Source organism: Neovison vison, chromosome 13 (assembly GCF_020171115.1).
Source record: "Neovison vison isolate M4711 chromosome 13, ASM_NN_V1, whole genome shotgun sequence".
In the NCBI taxonomy this organism is placed as follows: domain Eukaryota; kingdom Metazoa; phylum Chordata; class Mammalia; order Carnivora; family Mustelidae; genus Neogale; species Neogale vison.
The window spans coordinates 34231243-34257888 of record NC_058103.1 but is presented as its reverse complement, the minus strand read 5'-3'; the positions used below and the strand labels follow the sequence as shown (position 1 = coordinate 34257888).

General features: G+C 35.8%; 1 protein-coding gene across 12 annotated transcripts in view; it reads left to right on the top strand.

The window, feature by feature from the left end:
• Positions 1-26646, top strand: part of GPHN (gephyrin) — a 641743-nt gene that overhangs the window by 374140 nt on the left and 240957 nt on the right. The window lies entirely within an intron of this gene.

Genomic DNA, 26646 nt, shown 5'->3' with positions numbered 1-26646 from the left:
ACATTATGCTAAGTAAAAGACAGTCACAAAGGACCATGGGTTATGTGATTCCACATGAAATTTCAGAATATGCAAACTCAAAGAGACAAAGTAGATTGTTGGTTGTATCGAGCTGAGGATTGAAAGAAAATGTGGACTGCTGATGGGCATAGGATTTTTTGGGCAGGCTGATAAAAATGTTCTAAAGTTGATCATGATGGTGGTCGCACAAATCTGTGAATATACTTTAAAATTTTTTAATTTTACACTTTAAATGGATATGTTGTAGAGTATATAGGTTCTATCTCAATAAGGTAATTATAAAAATAAGTAAGGAAATGGTTTTAAGATTCAGGAAAAGAGTTCTTTGCAAACAAGAGGCTTGAGATCAAGACAAGGCACACAGTAGTTTTTGAAGATATAAGTAGTCTTTGATGATATAAGATACATAGCTACATATATATATCTACATATCTATTATCTGTTATCTGGATTATAGATACATAGGTGGGTTCTTACTGTCTACATTTTATGCCAACAATATAAATTTTTATTTATTTAATACTTAATAAAAATTTATTTTTAATGGAAATAAGAATATATTTAAATATTCTTTAAATATCTCTGCCTTTAAGTTTAACACAATATATTGAAATTCTAGTATAAATCTTGATTAGGACCAGTTTTCACTGAAATATCCCATTTAAAAAACTATCCTTTTGTATTTAAATTTTGAAAAATATATTTTAGAATATAAAAGTTGCTGTTACATTCTCTGTAAGTCAGAATATACTCAAAGAACTCTAACCTGTCCATTTCACTATTGCAAACATCTGAATTCACATCTGTTATTCCAACATTCTCTTAACTGGTTTCTTTGTTTCCTGTTTTCCATCTGTCCAAAAAGTTTTTCACATCACAGCCGAGAGATATGTTTTTGAAACAAAAATAACAGCATATTATTCCTCTTTTCAAAACTTCAGTGAAATGTCATTTTCCTATGAATACAAACTGAATTCTTTAAGATTATTCTCCAGGACTTATATAAATTATTTCTGCTAACTGCCTTCTTAACAGCATTTCCCACTGTTTCGACTTGAGCTACTATAACAAATTACCATAGGCGGGGTGGCTTCTAAACAAACAGAAACTTACTTCACACAATTCTCAATTCTGGAAGTTTGAGAGTAGAGTGCCAGCATGGTTAGGTTATGGTGAGAGCCTCTTCAAGGATGTAGAATTCTGACCTTTTTTTTTTTAGCCTTACGTGATGATTGGTCAAGAGCTCTTGACCCATAATAAAGACAATAATTCCATTTATGAGAGCTTTATAAAGACAATAATTTTATAAAGACAATAATTCCATTTATGAGAGCTCTACCCTCAGGACCTAATAAGCACATCCCAGGGGCCCCATCTCCTTATACCATCACATTGGGGTTAGGATTTTGACATATGAATTTTCTGGGGAATCCCAATTATTTACTCCATTCAACCCATCCATTCTCATTGTTACTACACACATCAGGTTCTCTTTCTAGCTTTTTTTCCTTCTTACATACCATTTCCTCTGCCTGAAATTTTCTTCCCAGTCTGCGTCTGTAACACCTGTTTTTTAGGTACCGCCTTGGATTTTTCCTTCTTTCATCCCTAATCACTATTACCCTCCCTCACCTAAGACTGAAATATTCTTCCTGTCATTCACATAGCCTTTCACGTACCCATAGCACTTATTTAATAATCTTAACACTTACTGATATTTTTCTGTAAATCTGTAAACTCCCCTAGGGTAAGACTATTTACTTAGTCTTGTGACCTATGGCCTAACACTGCCTTGCCTGTGCTAAGTACTCATACAATACTTGCTGAATGAATAAATGGTTTCATTCTGGTACCCATATTTTATGTATTTTGGAAGGTAATAAAAATAACAAATTATTCCACAATTAACTTGAAAATACATTCAAGATTTTTATTCTTTGTCTATTGTCTTTTTCTCCTTGGTGGCTCTACACTAGATGATATATATAGAAGTTAATGACAGTTCAGTCTGTTAATGAGTCTAGTGTGCTAGCTGAGGTGACCTGATTTTTAATATATTCCTTATTTTAAAAAATTACTTTTGTATTATCATTTAATATTGAATATATCTGGCTGTTCATGCCTTTTCTTATTTGATATGCTTGAATAAGATAAAACAGAATAATCTTTCAAAGGAAATAAACAAAAATCCTTTTCTTGTTTCTGTTTTTTCATGCGGTGTTTATTTTATCAGTATGAGCTCAGGCAGATGTATCTCAACCTTTTGTTGAACAATGTGTTGCTATCCAGCTCTAGTGTTGAGAAAAATAATAATTTTATCTTCTGTACCAGATGTAGAATTATTTAAAAATTAGAACGAAAGGGTAAGTAGTATCTGTCAAAGGTATCAGAAATTTATGTTTACCTATAAAAAGCTGGAAAGTAATACATAATAACTACCTCATGGGTGTTCTGAGTGTAATAAAAAATTACCAGTAAATTATATGACAGATAATAAGCACTAGTTAAATATTAGATGTTAAGTTACTTATAAGTCATTTTGATCTCTTTTCCACATCAATAATGGGAAAAGAAAAAGTCTGTTCTCATCCCCCTGTTTTCCCCCAAAGCAAAAAAAAAAAAAAAAAAAGAGGAAAAAATGATAGAAAAGAAAGTAGGATATCTCTAGAAAAAACAAGGCACTATATAAGGCACTGAAACAGATACATCAAAGAACATAAGGCAAAAACCTTCAACTTGGGGCACCTGGGTGGCTCAGTGGGTTAAAGCCTCTGCCTTCAGCTCAGGTCATGATCCCAGGGCCCTGGGATTGAGTCCTGCATCGGGCTCTCTGCTCAGCAGGGAGCCTGTTTCCTCCTGTCTCTCTCCGCCTGCTTCTCTGCCTACTTGTGATCTCTGTCTGTCAAATTAAAAAAAAAAAAAAAAAAAAAAAAAACCTTGTGTTTAGTGTTTTCTATTATCAGATTTTCTTTGTTCTTTTTTTTTTAAGATTTTTATTTATTTATTTGACAGACAGAGATCACAAGTAGGCACAGAGGCAGGCAGAGAGAGTGAGTCAGAGAAGCAGGCTCCCTGCTGAGCAGAGAGCCAGATGTGGGGCTCCATCCCAATACCATGGGATCATGACCTGAGCCGAAGGCAGAGGCTTTAACCCAGTGAGCCACCCAGGCACCCCTCTTTAGTCTTTATATATTATATCATTCCCTTTAGGTTTATCTTGACAATCAAGTGACAAAATGGCAATAAGTACATACCTATGAATAATTATATTGTGTAAATGGACTGAATGCTTCAATCAAAAGAACAGGGTGATTGAATGGATAAAAAGGTAGACCCATTTATATACTGCCTATAAGAGACTCTCATTTTGGACCTAAAGCCCATGCAGATTGAAAGTGAAGCGTTGGAAAAACATTTATCGTGCAAATGGAAATGAAAAGAAAGCTGACTCTTTGGAGAACTGTGTGGAGATTCCTCAAGAAATTAAAAATAGAGCTTCCCTATGACCCTGCAATTGCACTCCTGGGTATTTACCCCAAAGATACAGATGTCGTGAAAAGAAGGGCCATCTGTACCCCAATGTTTATAGCAGCAATGGCCATGGTCGCCAAACTATGGAAAGAACCAAGATGTCCTTCAACGGACGAATGGATAAGGAAGATGTGGTCCATATACACTATGGAGTATTATTCCTCCATCAAAAAGGATGAATACCCAACTTTTGTAGCAACATGGACAGGACTGGAAGAGATTATGCTGAGTGAAATAAGTCAAGCAGAGAGAGCCAATTATCATATGGTTATTTGATAACCATATGATTATCATATGGTTATTTGTGGAGCATAACAAATAGCATGGAGGAAAAGGGGTGTTAGAGAGGAGAAGGACGTTGGGGTAAATTGGATAGGGAGGTGGACCACGAGAGACTATGGACTCTGAAAAACAATCTGAGGGGTTTGAAGTGGCGGGGGGGGTGGGAGGTTGGGGTACCAGGTGGTGGGTATTATAGAGGGCACGGATTGCATGGAGCACTGGGTGTGGTGAAAAAATAATGAATACTGTTTTTCTAAAAATAAATAAATTGGAAGAAAAAAAAAAGAAAAGAAAGCTGAGGTAGCAATACTTATGTCATATAAAATACACTTTTTTTTATTTTTTATTAGCATATAATGTATTATTAGCCCCAGGGGTACAGGTCTGTGAGTCACCAGGTTTACACACTTCACAGCACTCACCATAGCACATACCTTCCCCAATGTCCATAACCCAACCACCCTCTCCCTACCCTCTTTCCCCCGGCAACCTTCAGTTTGTTTTTTGAGATTAAGAGTCTCTTATGGTTTGTCTCCCTCTGATCCCATCTTCTTTCATTTTTTCCTTCCCTACCCCTGAAACTCCACACACCCCCTACTTTGCCTCTCAATGTCCTCATATCAAGGAGATCATAATGATGATTGTCTTTCTCTGATTGATTTATTTGACTCAGCATAATACCCTCTAGTTCCATCCACATCATCGCAAATGGCAAGATTTCATTTCTTTTGATGGCTGCATAGAATTCCTATATATATAGATGTAGATATAAGTATATATCTACATCTATATATATATATCACAACTTCTTTATTCATTCATCCGTTGATGGACATCTAGGTTCTTTCCATAGTTTGGCTATTGTGGACATTGCTGCTATTAAACATTCAGGTGCATGTATGCCTTTGGATCACTACATTTGTGTTTTTAGGGTAAATACCCAGTAGTGTGATTGCTGGGTCATAGGGTGCCTGTATTTTCACTTTTTGAAGAACCTCCATGCTGCTTTCCAAAGTGGCTGCACTAGCTTGCAACAGTGTAGGAAGATTCCCCTTCCTCCGCATCCTCGCCAGCATCTGTGGTTTTATGACTTGTTAATTTTATCCGTTCTGGCTGTCGTGAGGTGGTATCTCATTGTGGTTTTGATTTGTTTTTCCCTGATGCCATGTGATATGGAGCACTTTTTCATGTGTCTGTTGGCCATTTGGATGTCTTCTTTGCAGAAATGTCTGTTCATGTCCTCTGCCCATTTCTTGATTGGATTATTTGTTCTTTGGGTATTGAGTTTGAGATGTTCTTTATAGATTTGGGATACTAGCCCTTTATCTGATATGTCATTTGCAAATATCCTCTCCCATTCTATCAGTTGTCTTTTGGTTTTGTTGACTGTTTCCTTTGCTGTGCAAAAGATTTTGGTCTTGACAAAGTCCCAATTGTTCATTTTTACCCTTGCTTCCTTTGCCTTTGGCGATATTTCTAGAAAGAAGTTGCTGCAGCTGAGGTCAAAGAGGTTGCTGCCTGTGTTCTTAAGGATTTTGATGGATTCCTGTCTCACATTGAGGTCTTTCATCCATTTGGAGTCTGCTTTTGTGTGTGGTGTAAGGAAATGGTCTGGTTTCATTTTTCTGCATGTGGCCGTCCAATTTTTCCCAACACCAATTGTTGAAGAGATTGTCTTTTGTTCCATTGGATATTCTTTCCTGCTTTGTTGAAGATTAACTGACCAGATCAACTAGCCTTGTTTAGTTGACCAAGTCAACTAATTTTGTGGAGTTGAGGGTCCATTGCTGGGCTCTCTATTCTCTTCCATTGATCTATGTGTCTGTTTTTGTGTCAGTATCATACTCTCTTGATGATTACAGGTTTGTGATAGAGCTTGAAGTCCGGAATTGTGATGCAGCCAGTTTTGGTTTTCTTGTTCAACATTCCTCTGGCTATTTGGGGTCTTTTCTGGTTTCATATAAATAGTACGATTATTTGTTCCATTTCTTTGAAAAAAGTTACAGCATTTTGATATGGAATGCATTAAATGTGTAGACTGCTCTAGATAACATAGACATTTTCACAATATTTGTTCTCCAATCCATGAGCATGGAACCTTTTTCCCATTTCTTTGTGTCTTCCTCAATTTCTTTCATGTGCATTCTATAGTTTTCTGAGAATAGATTCTTTGAGCCTTTGGTTAGATTTGTTCCTAGGTATCTTATGGTTTTGAGTGCAATTGTAAATGGGGTTGACTCCTTAATTTCTCTTTCTTCTGTCTCGTTGTGGTGTATAAAAATTCAGCTGACTTCTGTGCATTAGTTTTATATCCTGAGAGTTTACTGAATTCCTATATGGGTTCTAGCAGTTTTGGAGTGGACTCTTTTGGTTTCCACATGAAGTATCATATCATCTGCAAAGAGTGAGAGTTTGACTTCTTGCCAGTTTGAATGATTTTCTTTTTGTTGTCTGACTCCTGAGGCATCCTAGGACATCTAGTACTATCCTGAATAGCAGTGGTGAAGGTGGACAGCCCTGCCATGTTTTTGGGTTTTCTACATAAAGTATCATACCATTTGCAGAGCGTAATAGTTTAACTTCTTCCTTGCCGATTTGGATGCCTTTAATTTCTTTTTGTTGTCTGATAGCTGAGGCTAGGACTTCTAGTACTGTGATGAATAGCAGTGGTGATAATGGACATCCCTGCTGTGTTCCTGACCTCAGGTGGAAAAGCTCTCAGTTTTTCTCCATTGAAAATTATATTCGTCGTGGGTTTTTCATAGATGGCTTTGATGATATTGAGTATGTACCCTCTATCCCTACACTTTGAAGAGTTTTGATCAAGAAAGGATGCTCTACTTTGTCAAATGCTTTTTCAGCAACTATGGTTCTTGTTCTTTCTTTTATTAATGTATTGTATCACATTGATTAATTTGTGGATGTTGAACCAACCTTGCAGTCCTGGAATAAATCCCACTTGGTCATGGTGAAAATCCTTTTAATGTACTGTTGGATCCTATTGGCTAGTATTTTAGTGAGAATTTTCATATCTGTGTTCATCAAAGATATTGGTCTGTAATTCTCTTTTTCAATGGGGTCTTTCTCTGGTTTTGGGATCAAGGCAATGCTGGCCTCATAAATGAGTTTGGAAGTTTTCCTTCCATTTCTATTTTTTGGAACAGTTTCAGGAGAATAGGAATTAATTATTCTTTAAATGCTTGGTAGAATTCCCCTAGGAAGCCGTCTGACCCTGGGCTCTTGTTTGTTAGGAGATTTTTGATGACTGCTTGAATCTCCTTACTGGTAATGGGTTTGTTCAGGTTTTCTATTTTTTCCTGGTTCAGTTGTGGTAATTTATATGTCTCTAAGAATGCATCCATTTCTTTCAAATTATCAAATTTGCTGGTATATAATTGCTCATAATATGTTCTCATAGTTGTTTGTATTTCTTTGGTGTTGGTTGTGATCTCTCCTCTGTCACTCATAATTTTATTTATTTGGGTCCTTTCTCTTTTCTTTTTGATAAATCTGGCCAGGGGTTTATCAATGTTATTAATTCTTTCAAAGAACCAGCTCCTAATTTCACTTATTTGTTCTATTGTGTTTTTTTGTTTGTTTGTCTGTCTGTTTGTTTCTATTTCACTGATTTCTGCTTTGGTCTTTTTTTTTTTCCAATTTATTTATTTTCAGAAAAACAGTATTCATTATTTTTTCACCACACCCAGTGCTCCATGCAAGCCGTGCCCTCTATAATACCCACCACCTGGTACCCCAACCTCCCACCCCCCCGCCACTTCAAACCCCTCAGACTGTTTTTCAGAGTCCATAGTCTCTCATGGCTCACCTCCCCTTCCAATTTACCCAAATTCCCTACTCCTCTCTAACGCCCCTTGTCCTCCATGCTATTTGTTATGCTCCACAAATAAGTGAACCCATATGATAATTGACTCTCTCTGCTTGACTTATTTCACTCAGCATAATCTCTTCCAGTCCCGTCCATGTTGCTACAAAAGTTGGATATTCATCCTTTCTGATGGAGGCATAATACTCCATAGTGTATATGGACCACATCTTCCTTATCCATTCATCCGTTGAAGGGCATCTTGGTTCTGCTTTGGTCTTTATTATTTCTCTTCTCCTGCTGGATTTAGGCTTTCTCTTTTTTTTTTTTTTTTAAAGATTTCATTTATTTATTTGACAGAGATCGATCACGAGTAGGCAGAGAGGCAGACAGAGAGAGAGAGAGGAGGAAGCAGGCTCCCTGCTGAGCAGAGAGCCCGATGTGGGACTCGATCCCAGGATCCTGAGATCATGACCTGAGCCGAAGGCAGCGGCTCAACCCACTGAGCCACCCAGGCGCCCGGATTTAGGCTTTCTTTTCTGTTCTTTCTCCAGCTCCTTTAGGTGTAGAATTCGGTTGTGTATTTGAGACCTTTCTTGTTTCTTGAGAAAGGCTTGTATCACTATATATTTTCTGCTCAGGACTGCCTTTGCTGTGTCCCACAGATTTTGAACAGTTGTATTTTCATTATCATTTGTTTCCATAATTTTTTTCAATTCTTCTTTAATTTCCTGGTTGACCTATTCATTCTTTAGTAGGATGCTCTTTAGCCTCCATGTATTTGGGTTCTTTCCAACTCTCCTCTTATGATTGACTTCTGGCTTCAGAGCATTGTGGTCTGAAAATATGCAGGGAATGATCCCAAGCTTTTGGTATTGGTTGAGACCTGATTTGTGACCCAGAATGTGATCTGTTCTGGAGAATATTCCATGTGAACTAGAGAAGAATGTGTATTCTCTTCTTTTGGGATGGAATGTTCTGAATATATCTGTGATGTCCATCTGGTCCAGTGTGTCATTTAAGGCCTTTATTTCCTTTGATCTTTTGCTTGGATGATCTGTCCATTTAAGTGAGAGGAGTATTAAAGTCCCCTGCTATTATTGTATTATTATCAATGTGTTTCTTTGATTTTGTTATTAATTGGTTTATGTTATTGGCTGCTCCCATGTTAGAGATGTAGATATTTAAAATTGTTAGATCTTCTTGTTGGACAGACACTCTGAGTATGATATAGTGTCCTTCGTCTTCTCTTATTATAGTCTTTGGCTTAAAATCTAATTGATCTGATATAAGGATTGCCACCCCAGCTTTCTTTTGAAGTCCATTAGCATGGTAAATTGTTTTCCACCCCCTCACTTTACATCTGGAGGTATCTTTGGGTCTAAAATGAGTTTCTTGTAGACAGCATATTGATGGGGTTTGTTTCTTTGTTTGTTTGTTTGTTTAATCCATTCTGATACCCTGTGTCTTTTGATTGGGGCATTTTAGCCCATTTACATTCAGGGTAACTATTGAGATATATGAATGTAGTGCCATTGTATTGCCTGTAAGGTGACTGTTACTGTATATTGACTCTGTTCCTTTCTGGTCTACTACTTTTAGTCTCTTTGCTTAGAGGCCCTCTTTCAATATTTCCTATAGAGCTGGTTTGGTGTTTATAAACTCTTTTAGTTTTTGTTTGTCCTGGAAGCTCTTTGTCTCTCCTTCTATTTTCAATAATAGCCTAGCTGGATATAGTATTCTTGGCTGCATGTTTTTCTCATTTAGTGCTCTGAATATATCATGCCAGTTCTTTCTGGCCTACCAGGTCTCTGTGGATAAGTCTGCTGCCAATCTAATATTCTTAGCATTGTATGTTACAGACTTCTTGTTCCGGGCTGCTTTTGGGATTTTCTCTTTATCATTAAGACTTGTAAGTTTTCCTATTAGATGACAGGGTGTGGACCTCTTCTTATTGATTTTGGGGGGGGGCGGTTCTCTGAGCCTCCTGGATTTTGGTGCTTGTTCCCTTTACCATATTAGGGAAATTCTGTACAATAATTTGTTTCAATATACCTTCCACCCCCCTCTCTCTTCTTCTGGAATCCCAGTTCTAATATTGTTTCATCTTTTTTTTTTTTTTTTTAGATTTTATTTATTTATTTGACAGACAGAGATCACAAGTAGGCAGAGAGGCAGGCAGAGAGAGAGAGAAGAGGAAGCAGGCCACCTACAGAGCAGACAGCCCGATGTGGGGCTCGATCCCAGGACTCTGGGATCATGACCCGAGCCGAAGGCAGAGGCCTTAACCCACTGAGCCACCCAGGTGCCCCATATTGTTTCATCTTATGGTATCACTTACCCCTTGAATTCTGCCCTCATGGTCTATTAGTTGTTTATCTCTCTTTTACTCGGTTTCTTTATTCTCTGCCATTTGGTTTTCTATATCACTAATTCTCTCTTCTGCCTCATTTATCCTAGCAGTAAGAGCCTCCATTTTTTATTGCACCTTAATACCTTGATTAGATTAAGATTAAGATTAAGATTGATCAACCTTAATAGCTTGATTATATTTTAGTTCTTTTATTTCTCCAGAAGGGGCTTTTATTTCTCCAGACAGCGTTTCTCTAATATCTTCTATGCCTTTTTTGAGCCCAGCTAGAACCTTGAGAATCATCATTCTGAACTCTAGATCTGACATATTATCAACGTCCTTATTGATTAGCTCCCTAGCCTTCGGTACTGCCTCTTGTTCTTTTTTTTTTTTTTTTTTTCTTGTGGTGAGTTTTTTCTGCCTTGTCATTTTATCCAGATAAGAATATATGAAAAGAAAATAAAATACTAGAAGGGTGGCAAAGACCTCAGAAAAATGTGTGGTAACCAAATCAGAAGAGACCCCAAATTGTGGGGAGAAGAAGGGTGGCAAAAAGAAGTTCAAAAAAAATTTAAAAAAGAAAAAGTAAAAAGAAAATATGTGTATTAGATTGGTGAATAGAACGGAGCCAACCACTTTATTTGGGGAGTATTTTGGTCTCTTAGAAGAAACTACTTCCCAAAATTTTAAAGAAAGAAATACATATATCCACACACACACACACACACATAAGCGTAAACATGATGAAGGGATGGAATATGACTGTAAAGATGAAAAATTTTTTAAAAATTCTGAAAAGGGTGTTAATAAGATAAGTTGGTTAGGAAAAGAAAGGGGAGAATTTGCTCAGGCTGGAGACTAGCACAAACCCTGTGCTAGATTTAATGTATATTTTGATCTCTTAGAAGAAATTGTATCCCAAAATTTTTTAGAAGGAAAAAACCACAAAAGATAATGTTAGATACAATGAAGGATAAAATATGACTATAGTAATAAAGGTTCAAAAAGATTTTTTTAAAGAAAGGTATTGTTAAGATAAACTAGTTAGAAAACGTTAAAAGAGCAAAGAGTAAAAGTTTAAAAAAATGAGAATAAGAAAAAAATAAAATTTAAAAAATTTAATTAACTTTGCAAGACTAAAGAATCATGGGGAGAAAGCTATGAATTCCATGCTTTGCTTACCCCTCCTCTGGAATTCCGCTATTCTCCTTGATCAGTGAGCTCGGTCTTGGCTGGATTTCTCTCTGCTCTTCTGGGGGAGGGGCCTGTTGTAGTGATTCTCAAGTGTCTTTGCACCGCCCTTGCCAGGGATTGGACTAGGTAATCTGATTCAGTTCACTCTCTGGAGCTTTTGTTCCCTGAACACTTTCCATAGAGCTCTGGAGGACAGGAATGAAAATGGCAGCTTCCCGATCTCTGGCACAGAGGAGCCAGGAGCTTGGGGCCCCACTCCTCAGTGTGCCCTTGGAGAAAAGCACTCAATCACTCTTGTCTCCCTAGTCTCCAGCTGCACTCCCAAGCTCACCCAGCCTTTGACAAAGCGTTTCTGTCTCTAGCACATAGCCCTGTTTGGAGTCTCCAAGCCCAATAGACCCCTGCCGCTCTTCCAGGGGGTCTCCCTGGATCTGACACTTGTGGGTTCCCTGCTCAAAGAGCAATGGTCTGACTGTGCCACAGATCACAGTTTAAGGTAACACCAAGCTGAGAACTCACTCCTCTGCTCCGTTCTATAGCCAGCTTCCCCTCTCTAATACCTGTGAGCTCTGGTACACTCAGACACCCCCGATCCTTCTGTAACCCTGAGGGACCTGAGACCACACTGTCCCCACAAGGGCTCCACCCCCGCTTAGCCTCTGGAGCAATGTCCCTCAGCGGAGCAGACCTCTAAAAGTTCTGATTTTGTGCTCCGTTGCTTCACCGCTTATTGGGACCCAACCCCTCCCCCCATGGCCTATCTTCCTGTTGCTTCAGATTCACTTCTCCACAGGCCCTACCTTTCAGAAAGTGGTCAATTTTCTGTTTCTAGAATTGCTGCTCTTCTTCTCTTTGATCTCCTGTTGGATTTGTAAGTGTTCAGAATGGTCTGGTAACTATCTAGCTGAACTCCTGCTACCTGAGGTCATCTCAGCCTGCCATCTAGACTCCTCCCAAAATACACTTTAAAACAAAGACTGTAATAGGGGTCAAAGGACACTACGTAATCACAAAGTGAACAATCCAACAAGATACAAGAATTGTAAATAATTATGTGCCCAATGTGGAAACACCTAAATACATAAAGCAACTATAAATAGACATAAGAGAATAAATTGATAATACAATAATACTGGGGGATTTTAACACCCTACTTTCATTTATGAATAAATCATCCAGACAGAAAAATCAACAAGGAAATCGTGGTTTTGAATGACACAGTAGACCAGATGGATATAACAGATGTATTCAAAACTTCCCATCCAGAAAACAGAAGAATACACATTCTTTTCAGATGCACATGGAACATTGTCCAGAATAGATCACATGTTAGGCCACCGAACAGGTCTCAGAAAAAAAAAAAAAATACCATGTATCTTTTCTGACCACAATAATATGAAACTAGAAATCTATCACAAGAAAAAAATTGGAAAGAACACGTGGAGGTTAAATAGCATGCTATTTTTTTAAAGGTTTTATTTATTTATTTGATTGAGATCACAAGTTGGCAGAGAGGCAGGCAGAGAGAGAGAGAGGAAGGTAAGCAGGCTCCCTGCTGAGCAGAGCACCCGATGCAGGGCTCAATCCCAGGACCTGGGATCATGACCTGAGCTGAAGGCAGAGGCTTTAACCCACTGAGCCACCCAGGTGCCCCAAATAGCATGCTATTAAACAATGAATGCATCAACCAAGAAATCAGACAAAATCAGAAAATATATGGAGACAAATGGAAATGAAAACACAAGATCTTTGGGATGCAGCAAAAGCTATTCTAAGAGGTAAGATTACAACAATACCGAATGCAATACTTTGCAGTCCCTATCAAAATAACAGCAGCATTTTTCACTGAACTGGAACAAACAATTCTAAAATTTGTATGGCACCAGAAAAGATTCCAAATAGCCATAATAATATTGAAAAAGAAAACCGAAATTGGAGGCATTTCAATTCCAGACTTCAAGCAGTATTACAAAGCTGTAATCATCAAGACAGTATGGTATTTGCACAAACATAGACACATAGATCAATGGAATAGAATAGAGAACCCAGAAATGGATGCTCAAATCTATGGTCAACTAATCTTAAACAAATTAGGAGAGAATATCCAATGGAAAAAGAAGACAGTCTCTTCAACAGATGGTATTTGGAAAACTAGACAGCCACATACAGAAGAATGAAACTGGACCACTTTCTTACACTGTATTAAAAAATAAATTCAAAATGGATGAGAGACCTAAATATGAAACAAGAATCTATCAAAACCCTAGAGGAGAACACAGGCAGCTCTTGAACTTGGCCACAGCATTTCTTACTACATACATGTCCAAAGGCAAGGGGAGCAAAAGCAAAAAGGAACTATTGGGACTTCATCAGGATAAAAAGCTTGTGCACAGCAAAGGAAACAATCAACACAACTAAAGGCAACCTACAGAATGGCAGAAAATACTTGCAAATAACAAATCCGATAAAGGGCTAGTATCCAAAATCTATAAAGAACTTCTCAAACTCAACACCCAGAAAACAAAAACTCCAGTCAAGAAATGGACAAAGACATGAACAGACATTTCTGCAAAGAAGACATCGAAATGGCTAACAGACACATGAAAAAATGCTGAACATCACTCATCATCAGGGAAATACAAATCAAAACCATAATGAGATACCACCTCACACTAATCAGAATGGCTAAAATTACCAACTCAGGAAACAACAGATGTTGGTGAGGATGTGGAGAAAGAGGAACCCTCTTACACTGTTGATGGAATGCAAACTGGTGCAGCCACTTTGGAAGACAGCATGGAGGTTCCTCAGAAAGTTTAAAATAGAGCTACCCTGTGACCCAACAATTGCACCATGAGGTATTTATCCAAAGGATAGTGAAATAGTGATTTGAAGTTGCACATGTACCCCACTGTTTATAGCAGCAATGTCCACAATAGCCAAAATATAGGAAGAACCTAGATGTCCATTGTTGGGTCCGTTATCAAAGGAACGAGACTGAGACAAAGTTACGCAAAGCCTTATTCTATGCCAAGCATTAGAAATTAGGCTGACCGGCCAGGGAAATGAGGCTGAGACAAAGTGAAAGTTATGTAAAGCTTTATTCTATGCCAAGCATTAGAAGTCAGACTGACCGGCCAGGGCCGCTTCCGAAGAGAGCGACGCCCCTTGGTCTTACAGGCTAGTTTTTATAGGGCACAATCGCAGACATCTGCATATGTGGCTTTGGCTGATTGGATGTCTCCTACCTGTGTGTTTTAGTAACGGTTTCCAGTGGCCTTGTTTTAGGTATGTGTTTTAGTAATAGTTACCTGGAATTGGCCTTGTTTTAGGTGTGTGTTTTAGTAACATTTACCTTGTTTTAGGTGTTGTGTTTTAGTAACAGTTACCTGGAACCGAGAGCAGTAACTTTTCTAGACAACAAAATGTCTACCTAGGCAACATGGAGTCACTATGGCTAAGTAGGCCCAGGCAGGCCCTAGGGGGTTAACATGTTTTAACGTGGAATCGACCCCAACATCCATCAACTGAATGAATAAAGAAGATGTAGTATAGGAGCTCCTGGGTAGCAGTTCGTTAAGCATCCAACTCTTGGTTTTGGCTCAGGTTGTGATCTCAGGGATGTGAAATAGTAAAGATTAGAGCATGAGAGACTGTGGACTCTGAGGAACTAACTGAAGGTTTTGGAGGGTGTTGGGAGGTTGGGTGAGCCTGGTGGTGGATATTGTGGAGGTCACATATTGCATGGAGCACTGGGTGTGGTGCATAAACAGTGAATGCTGGAACACTGAAAAGAGATTTTAAAATAAATAAAAATTTAAAAGATTAGAGCAGAAGTAAAAGAAATAGAAACAAAAAAAAAACAAAAAACAAAACACAATAAAACCAGGAACTGGTTCTTTTGGAAAAAATCAACAAAATCAATAAACTTTAGCCAGACTACTCAAATGAGAAAGAGAGAGAGGACTCAAATAAATAAAATTAGAAATAAAAGAGGAGAAATAACAAAGAAATACCACATAAACACAAAAGATAATAAGGGCATATTATGAAAAAGCATTTGCCAGCAAATTGGATAACCCTGAAGAAACTGATAAATTCCTAGAAACATGTAATTTCCCAAAATTGAATCAGGAAGTACAAAATTTGAACAGACAAATTACTAGCAGTGAAATTGAATCAGTAATCAAAAAACTCCCAACAAACAAAAGTCCAGGACTAGACAGCTTCCCAGGCGAATTCTTCCAAACACTTAAAGAAGAGTTAATATCTACTCTTCTCAAACTATTCCAAAACTTAGAGGAAGGAAACTTCTAAATTTATTCTATAATGCAAGCATCACCCTAATACCAAAACCAGATAAGGAAAAGGAAAGGAAAACTACAGGCCAGTATCTCTGGTGAACAAAGAGGCAAAAATCCTTACCAAAATATTAGGAAACCAAACCCAACAATTTTAAAATATCATTTGCCATAATCAAGTGGGATTTATTCCAGGTATACAAGAGTGAGTCAGTATGCTCAAATCAATCTACATGATACGTCACATTAGGGGAGAAAGGATAAAAACCATATAATCATCTCAAAAGGTGTAGAAAAAGTGTTTGACAAAGTATAACATCTATTCATGGAAAAACTTTCAAGTATAGTTACAGGGAACTTACCTCAAAATGATAAAGATGATATATGAAAACCCACAGATAAAATCATACTCAATGGTGAAAAACTGAGAGCCTTTCTTCTAAGATCAGGAACAAGACAAGCATGTCCACTCAACACTTTTAATCAACCTAGTACTGGAAGTCCTAGACACAGCAATTACACACACACACACACACACACACACACGCACGCACAGAGAGAGAGAGAGAGAGAGAGAGAAATGAAAGACATCCGAATTGGTAAGGAAAAAAAATAAAACTTTCACTATTTGCAGATGTCATGATATTTTATATAGAAAATCCTAAAGACTCCACCAAAAACAAAAACTTGCTGGAACGGATGAATGAATTCAATAGAGATGCATGATGCAACATTTATATACAAAAAACACTGTTGGATTTCTGTACACTAACAATGAAGTAGCAGAAAGAAATTAAGAGAACAGTTCTATTTACAACTGCACCAAAAAGAGTAAAATATCTAAAAATAAACCTAACCAAAGAGTTGAAAGACCTTGTACTTGGTAAACTGTAAAGCGTTGATGAAAGAAATTGAAGATGACAACATATTTCCCACTTGTGAGTTGGAAGAACCAATATTATTTAAATGTGTATACTACCCAACACAATCTCAGATTTAATGCAATCCCATTAAAGTACTAGCAACATTTTTTCACAAAACTGGAACAAATAATCATGTAATCTGTATAAAATCACAAAAGACCCTGAATAGCCAAAGCCATCTTGAGTAAGAACAAAACAATCCCAGATTTCAAAATATACTATAGACTATAGCAATCAAAACAGTATGGTACTGGGACAAAAATAGACACACAGATCAATGGAACAGAATAGAGAGCCCAGAAATAAACCCACACTTTTATGGTCAATTAGTGTGTGACAAAGGAGGCAAGAATATACAATGGGCTAAGGATGTTTTCTTCACTAAATGGTGTTTGGGGAACTGAATAGCTACATGGAATAGAATGAAACTGGACCAATTTCTTACATGATCCAAAAGAATAAACAAACTAGATTAAAGGCCTCAGGTCAGACCTGAAACCATAATATTCCTAGAGGAAAACATAGGCAGTAATCTCTTTGATATCAGCTGTAGAAACATTTTTCTAGATATGTCTCTTTTGACAAGGGAGACAAAAGCAAAATTAAACTGTTGGGGACTACACCAAAATAAAAAGCTTTTGGAAAACATTAACAAAACTGAAGGACAACCTACTGAATGCAAGAAGATACTTGCAAATTACATATCTGATAAAGGTTAGTATCCAAAATATATAAAGAAGTTATACAATTGAACACCAAGAAAAAAAAAAGCCCTACTAATTCAATTAAAAATGGACAGAGGACATGAACATTTTTCCAAAGAAAACAAACAGATTGACAACAGACACACAAAAGAATACTCATCAACATGATCAGGGAAATGCAAATCAAAACCACAATGAGATACCACCTCACGACTCTCAGAATGGCTAAAATCAAAAACACAATAATTAACAAATGTTGGTGAGGATGTAGAGAAAGATGTACCCTTGTGCACTGTTGGTAGGAATGGAAGCTGGTGCAACCAATATGGAAAAGAATATGGAAGTTCCTCAAAAACTTAAAAATAGAATTATCATATGATCCATTAATTTTCAGTACTGGGTATTTGCCCAGAGAAAATGAAAACACTAATTAAAAGAGTTATATGTACCCCTATGTTTACTGCAGCATCATTTATAATTTAAAACTGTAATGCAAGTGTCCAGCCTTAGATGAATGAATAAAGTAGACGTGGTATGTGTGTATAGTGGAATACTAGAGCCATAAAAAAATGAAATCTTAAAAAAAGAAAAAAATGAAATCATATCATTTGAAACAACATGAGTGGATCTAGAGCGTATAATGCTAAGTGAAATATCTCAGAGGAAGACAAATACCATATGATTTCAGTCGTATGTGGACTTTATGAAACAAAACAAGCAAAAAAGAAAAATTAAAATAGACTCTTAAATAAAGAGAATAAATTGATGGTTGCCAGACAGGAGGTGGGTAGGAAGATGGATGCAATAGGTGAAGGTGATTTAAGATTATGCTTATCATGATGAGCACTGAGAAATGAATAGACTTGTTGAATCATTGCATTGTACACATGAAACTAATATAACACTGTATGTTAACTATACTGGAATTGAAATTAACAACTTTAAAAAAAAGGTCTAGAGCTTTACAGTGAATTTATGACCTTAATTATCTAACTCCAAGTAACTTTTTAAGTGAAAATTGGCCTGGTGTTTGTTAATTATCCAGTATGTTCTAGGCATTGTATAACACATTTCAGGAATTATATTAATCCTTAAAATAACTTACGTTTTGAAAACTAGGAATTAGACTCAGTATCTAAGCCAATATTACATTAATAGTAAAGAGTAGTACCAAAATTCAAGCACACTATCACAGTAGTGTTTAAGCATTAGAACAGAATCAACTAGAGAGCTTCATGAGTGCTGTATCTCATCCCCATAGTTTCTGATATAGTGAGGAGAGGGAAGGAGTAGTATGAGAGGATTTACATGTCTAAGAAATTACCAAATGATGCATATATTGCTAGTGCAGAGACTACACTTTGGAAATTACTAATTTATCAAACTGCCACATCTTTCCACTAGTATCTCTTACCTCACATTACTCTTCTAAGTACACTATGCTCTCACTAGATGAAAGACTTAATATAACCAAAATGAACTTGGTTCTTTTGTGTCTCTGTGCTTTGCCTTGTATTTCTTCTCCATCTAAACCATCCTCTTTTTCTTGCCCTACCCCCATTTTGTCCTACTTGTTCAAATATTTTCCTTTATAAAATCACGTCAATGCTACATCTCCCAGAAATACTTACCTCATACCCTCACCTAAAAGCTACTTCTTTTATTTCAAACTTATGGTACTTTGAGCCAATTTGTGTTATCACCTACTGTCTTAGGGTTATTTGTTTATATGCTTCAATGTTTTGTATTACATTTGTAATCTCCCTAAGGAAGTGAGATGCATTTATCCCAGAATATTTAGTGCAAGTCCTTAGTTGTGTAATAAATACTGAAATATACTAAGACTGTAATACTTGTATTTTTGAAAATTATTAAAGGGGCACCTGGGTGGCTCAGTGGGTTAAGCCTCTGCCTTTGGCTCAGGTCATGATCTCAGGGTCCTGGGATCAAGTACCGCATTGGGCTCTCTGCTCAATGGGGAGCCTGCTCACCCCTCTCTCTCTGCCTGCTTCTCTTCCTATTTGTGATCTCTCTGTGTGTCAAATAAATTTAAAAATCTAAAAAAAAAATTATTAAATGAGATAGTGTTTATAAAATCACTGTATTAAACAAAGGAGTTATGTAAAGTATTTTCTTTTTGTCATGACACTGGACATTCTATATATGAAAAACTGTATCTCAAAATTAATTTTTAAGCATTCAAAAAAACTGATGGGGCCAATTTAAAAGCCCAATCTAATTTTTTTGGCAAAATAAAAGTCCAAATAGATTAAGCAAAAATAACAGTTATTATTTCTTATGTGTATAATAAAGCTTTTAATTATATCACATACACACATAACACACACATAAAAATAATAATCTAGATATAACTATTATGTATACACATACAATACTGATTGAAGTTTATATGCATACTTTTATTAGCACTACTATTTAGGGTGTGACCATAGAGCAGATGAAGTGTTTTTAGAGACATAATAGGTTGGGCTTGTTTTCAAAAAAGTTAGAATAAAATTAACTGAATTTGTATTTGCCAATACTCTTGTGGTGGAGGGTATTAACACTTGGAACATTCTTAGAAACATTCTTGGGAAATAGAGTTACATTCTTGAAAATTAAATTCCAAGTTCCATTTATAACTTGAAAAGTTATAAATATATTGATGTCCAACAGAAATTAATGAGATGGAGACAAACCATAAGGACTCTTAACTAGGGAGAATAAACTGATTTACCTGAAATAGATCAAAATCATGGTTATAAAGATGATCAGCAAGGTCAGGAGAACAATGTCCAAACAAAGTAAGAATATAAGAAACAACAAAGAACATAAGAAACTACCACACAGAAATCGCATAGCTGAAGAATACATAACTGAACCAAAGCAATCAGTAATGGGATTTAACAATACTAGATGAAGCAGAAGAAAAAACCAGCACACTAGAAGACAGGACAATTGGAATTTATTTTTTTTTTAAGATTTTATTTATTTATTTGACAGAGAGAGATCACAAGCAGGCAGAGAGGCAGGCAGAGAGAGAGGAGGAAGCAGGCTCCCTGCTGAGCAGAGAGCCCGATGCGGGCCTCGATCCCAGGACCCTGAGATCATGACCTGAGCTGAAGGCAGTGGCTTAACCCACTGAGCCACCCAGGCGCCCGACAATTGGAATTTATTTAGTCAGGAGAGAAATAAAAGCTGAAGATAGTTTGAGACTTATGGGACAGTATCAAACAGACTAGTATTCATAATGTAAGAATCCCAAAAGGAGAAAATGGGGAAGAAGCAGCAGAAAACTTATTTGAAGAATAATGGCTGAAAATGTCCCTAACCAGAGGAAGGAAATAGACCTCCAGACCCAAGAGTTCCAAATTAAATGAATTTAGAGACCTACTCAAAGGCACATTATAATTAAATTGTCAAAAGTTAAAAATAACAAGTGAAAAAAAAACTTTTTATATACAGGGAACCTTATAAGATATAAGTAGATTTTTCAGCAGAAAGTTTGCAGGCCTGAAAGGGAAGACACAAAATATCCAAGTGCTAAAAGAAAAACAAAACAAAATTAAAAAACTCTGCCAAACAAGACTCCTTTATCCAAGAAAGTTGTTCTTTAGAATTGGAGGGAGAAAGAGTTTTCTATACAAGCAAAAGCTAAAGAGTTCAGCACTACTAGACTGGCCTTATAAGAAATATGAAAGGGACTTCTTTCAGCTGGAACAAAAGGGTGATAATTAATAACAGGAAAACAAATGAAAGTGTGAATATCACTTGTGAAAGTAAATATATGATTGAAATTAGAGAGTCTAATGTTGTAATCATGGGTTGATCCCTTTTATATCTAATGTGCAGGTTAAAAGACAAAAGTATTAAAAATAACTAAGTGTAGTAACTTGTTAATTGATAAGCAACTTAAAGAGATATAAATTGTAGCACCAAAAACACAAGATGGTGAAAGGGGTAAAAATATAGAAGTTTAGAATGTGTTCAAACTTAAGTTGTTGTCAACTTAAAATCAGCTGTTATAGATATGTTTTATGTAAGTCTTGTGGTAACCCCAAAGCAAAAACCTATAGAAGGCACACAAAAGATAAAGAGAAAGGAATGCATACACACCACTACAGAAAGCCATCAAATCACAAAGGAAGGGAGCAAGAGAAAAATCAAAGGTATTATAAAACAGCCAGAAAAAAAATTTACAAAATTATAGTAATTTTGTACTCTTCTTAATAATTTCTTTAAATATAATAATATAATATAATAATAAATAATTTAAATTTAAATTTAAATATAAATGGACTAAATTCTCCCAATCAAAACAGGGTGGCTGAATGGAGTAATAAAAACAAGACCCCACACTTCAGATATAAGGACACAGATTGAAAATGAAGGAATGGAAAAAATATTTTCCAATATAAAATGAAAGTTGGGTTACCTACGCTTATATCAGACAAAATAGATTTCAATAAGAGGGTTGTAATAAGAGACAAAAGAAGATCATTGTATCATAATAAAGGGGTTAATCCAACAAGAGGATATAACATTTGTTAATACTTATGCACTAAACATAGGAGCAGATAAATATATAAAGCAAATATTAACATATCTGAAGGGAGGAATAGAAATAAAATAATAATGGGAGACTTCAGTACCCCACTTTCATCAATGAATAGGTCATCCAAACAGAACATCAGTAAGGAAACATTGAACTTAAATGATGCTTTACACCAAATGGACTTAGAAGACACTTATAGAACCTTCCTTTCAAAAGCTGCAGAATACACATTCTTCTCAAACACACTTAGTGCATTCTCCATGAAAAATATCTTGACCTATCATGATAGATCATATATTAGCCCACAGCACAAATTTTAATAAATTTAACTAGATTGAAATCCTATCAAGCATCTTTTCTATCCATAACGTTATGAAACTAGAAATCAATTACAAGAAGAAAACTGGAAAAATCATGAATATATGGAAAGTCAACAACATGCTGCTGAAAAACCATTGGGTAAAAGAAGAAATCAAAAGCATAATCAAGAAATATCATGGGAGAAATGAAAATGGAAATATAGCATACTAAAACTTATGAGATGAAGCAAAAGCAATCTAAGAGGGATGTTCATAGCAATAAATGCCTACAACTTTAGGCCGTAGCTAAACTTTATACCTCAAGGAACTAAAATGAACAAATTAAACCCATAGTTATTAGAAGGAAGAAGATAAAGAACAGAGCAAAAATAAAGGAAAAAGAGATTAAAAATACAACAGAATAAAAACAAAGATATTAAGAACTGATACTTTGAGAAGATTTAAAAAAATAGATTCACCAAAAAAAATGAAAAGAGCACTCAGCTAAATAAAATCATTTGTACAAGAGGAAACAGAACTGATGCTACAGAAATACAAAAGTCCTAAGAGACTATTGTGATGAGTTGTGTGCCAACAAATTGGACAACCTACCAGACATGGATAAATTTCTAGAAACATACAACCTACCATGACTTTATCTTGAAATAGAAAATCTGAGCAAACCAATTACTAGTAGGGAAACTGAATCAATAATTTGTAACCTCTCAGCAAGTCAATGACCATATGACTTCACTATTGAATTTTATGAAACAATTAAAGAAGAATTAATGCCAATCCTTCTCAGACTCTTTCAAAAAATAGAAGAGGAGGGAACACTTCCAAACTCATTTTATAAGAGCAACATTACCCTGATACCAAAACCAGAGAAGAAAAGAAAAATACAGGTCAGTATCCCTAATACTGATGGAAGAACCATCAACAAAATATTAGCAAACCGAGTACAAGAGTACATTAAAAGGACCATGATGAAGTGGGATTTTTTTCCAGGGTGCAATGATGGTTTAACAACTACAGATCAGGGTGCCTGCGTGGCTCAGTGGGTTAAAGCCTCTGCCTTTGGCTCAGGTCATGGTCTCGGGGTCCTGGAATAGAGCCCCACATCAGGCTCTGTGCTCAGCAGGGGGCCTGCTTCCCCCTCTCTCCCTGCCTGCCTCTCTGCCTACTTGTGATCTCTCTCTCTGTCAAATAAATAAATAAATAATCTTTTTTAAAAATTCACAGATCAATTGATGTGATAAACATTAACAAAATAAAGGATAAAAATTATTATATAATCCTCTCAACAGATGCAGAAAAAGCATTTGACAAAATTTAACATCCATTCATTATGAAAATTCTCAACAACAAGGATATAGAAGGAATATACCTAAGTATAATAATATATCACAAGCCCAAGGCTAACATCATACTCAATGATGAAAAACTGAAAGCCATCTGTCTAAGATCAGGAACAAAACAAGGAAGCCTACTCTCACCACTTTTATTCAAGATAGTACTAGAGGTCCTAACCAGAGCAATTAAGTAAGAAAAAATAAATAAATAAAAGTCACCCAAATCAGAAAAGAAATAAAACTGCCTATTTGCAGATAACATGCTATTATATATAATAAATCCTAAAGACTTCATCAAAAAAATGTTAGAACTAAGAAATTAGTAAAGTTATAGGATACAAATCAGTATTTAAAAATCAGTTGCATTTCTATACACCAATTATGAACTATCAGAGAAATTAGGAAAATAATCACATTTATAATTGCATCAAAAAATACCAAAGAATAAAATTAACCAAGGAAGAGAAAATCCTATCCACTGAAAACTGCAAGACATTGATGAAAAAAATTAAAGACACAAATAAATAGGAAGATATTTCATGGTCATGGATTGAAATAATTAATATTATTAAAGTGTCCATATTTCCCAAAGCAATCTGCATATTCAGTGCAATTCCTATCAAAATTCCAGTGGCATTTTTTTATGGAAATAGATCAATCATTCCTAATAGAAACACAGAAGACCCCACATATTCAAAGCATTTTGAGAAAGATGAACAAAGCTGGAGGCATCACACTTCCTGATCAAACTATATTAAAGGGTATAATAAAGCAATATGGTATTGGCATATAAACAGACACACAGATCAGTGGAACAAAATAGAGTACCCATAAGTAAACCCATGCATATGTATATGCATGGTCTATTAATTCATGACAAAGGAACCAAGAAGATACAATGGGGAAAGGATAGTGTCTTCAATAAATGCTGGGGAAACTGGACAGTTACATGAAAAAGTATGAAATAGGACCACTACCTTAAACCATACATAAAAATCAACTCAATATAGATTGAGTTGTAATATAATTATCTTACATTATAACATAATGTAAGACCTGGACCCATAAAGTGTTTAGAATAAAACATAGTGGATAAGCTTGTAGACATCAGTACTGGTAGCGCTTTAATGCATTTGGTTCCAAAAGCAAAGATAAATGGGACTATGTCAATCTGAAAACCTGTGCAACAAAGGAAGCCATCAACAAAATGAAAAGGCAACCTATGAAATGGAAGAAAATACTCACAAATTATATATCTGATAAGTTTATATCCAAAATGTATGAAGAACCCCTACCACTCAGTAGAAAAAAAATCCGATGAACCATGAGAGACTATGGACTCTGAAAAACAATCTGAGGGGTTTGAGGTGGCGGGGGGGGTGGGAGGTTGGGGGTACCAGGTGGTGGGTATTATAGAGGGCACAGCTTGCATGGAGCACTGGGTGTGTTCAAAAAATAATGAATACTGTTTTTCTGAAAATAAATAAATTGGAAAAAAAATAGACAAAATATCTGAATAGACATTTTTCCAAGTAAGGCATCAAAATGGCCAACAGGTATGTGAAAAAATGCTAAATATCACTAGTCATCAGGTAAATGGAAATCAAAACTGCAATGGGGTACCACTTTACATCTGTTAGAATGACTATTATCAAAAAGATGAGATAACAAGAAGATACATAGAAAAGGGAACCCTTGTGTACTGTTAGGGAATGTAAATCGGTTAAGTCATCATGGAAAAGAGTATGGGAGTTGCTCAAAAAATTAAAAATAGAACTACCATATGATCCAGCATTTCCATCTGTGCGTCTATCCAGAGGAAATGAAATCACTGTCTTGAAAATATATGAGTACCCCTGTGTTCATTGTGGCATTATTTACAATAACCAACACATGGAACAACCTATGTCTCCTGACAGATGAATGGATAAAGAAACTATGGTATGTATGTGCAATGGAATATTACTGAACCATAAAAATGAAGGAAATCCTGCCGCTTGCACCAAACATATATGGGACCTGAGTATATTATGTTAAATGAAATAAAGCAGACAGAGAGGGTCAAATACTTTATTATCTCACATCTGTGTGGAATCTAAAAATAACCAAACTCATAAATACAGAAAATAGATTAGTGGCTGCCAGAGGGAGAAGGTGGTCAAAAACACAAACTTCCACTTATGAGTTAAATAAATCTTAGGGATATAATGTCAGCATGGTGACAATAATTAACAGTAAGGAGGTAAAGGAATGAATAAGTGGGTTATGTATTATACTGCTGTATTGTATATTTGAAAGTTTCTAAGAAAGTAGATTGCAGGAGTTCTCACAAGAAAAAAAATTAGTCACTGTGTAGTGATGAATGTTAACTAGACTTATTATGGTAACCCTTTCACAATATATTCACATATTACATCATTTTTGTACACTAAAACTAATACAATATTATTTTTCAATTGTTTCTCTATTAAAAAGAATATGGAAATTTTAAAATAAGTAGCTATTGACTCTTTGTGAATAGAACACAAGAAAAAAACAATAAAATATGACAATTTTATGTTATTTCAGAAAGTTAAAATATTTAAAGAATAAAATCATTCCTAGGAAAAAGTTTTGGGAAAAGGTTCTTACACAACTTTTAAAATCTTAGTCAAAAATTTTGGAAATAGACTAATCTCTTTGTTTTCAGATGATGAAAATGAGATGTTACCAGGTAAAAGAAACATAGCCAATTATTGGTAGAGTATGATTCCAACTCTTATACAAAATCTACGCCTTCAGCTCTTGACTCCTGTTCATCCAGTGCTTTTCTACTGTTTATGTTTCTTATTTAACCACTTGGTTTAAAAGTAGCTTGGAAATTTTCAGTGATCCCTGAAAGACCTTTCTTCTTTTACTTGTCCATGTTCTTCAATGGCTCTTTCAGCAGCTAAGCTCTCCAAACTCTTCTTACCGCCATTCATTTGTGAGAAACTTTATTTTACTTTTAAATTTACATCCTTTTCTGAGAAGCAAGAGCTCAAATGTAAGTCTCACCCAACTCTTGATTGCTTTTTGTGTTAGACTTTTGAACATAAATGTGACTATGCTAGACATTTTTAATACATTTATCTCATTGAAATCTTAGAACTATATGAAATATGAAGAAGCTAAATTTGAGAAAGAAGATGTTTTGGCCATTATTTCTTTAAATTGGCTAATTTATTCTTATTTCATGTTCAGTACATTTTTCCAATCTACCACACCAACCATTATTGTAAAAACCTCAGCCAGAATGCCCAATTTGTATAGCAATTGGTGAATCTCTA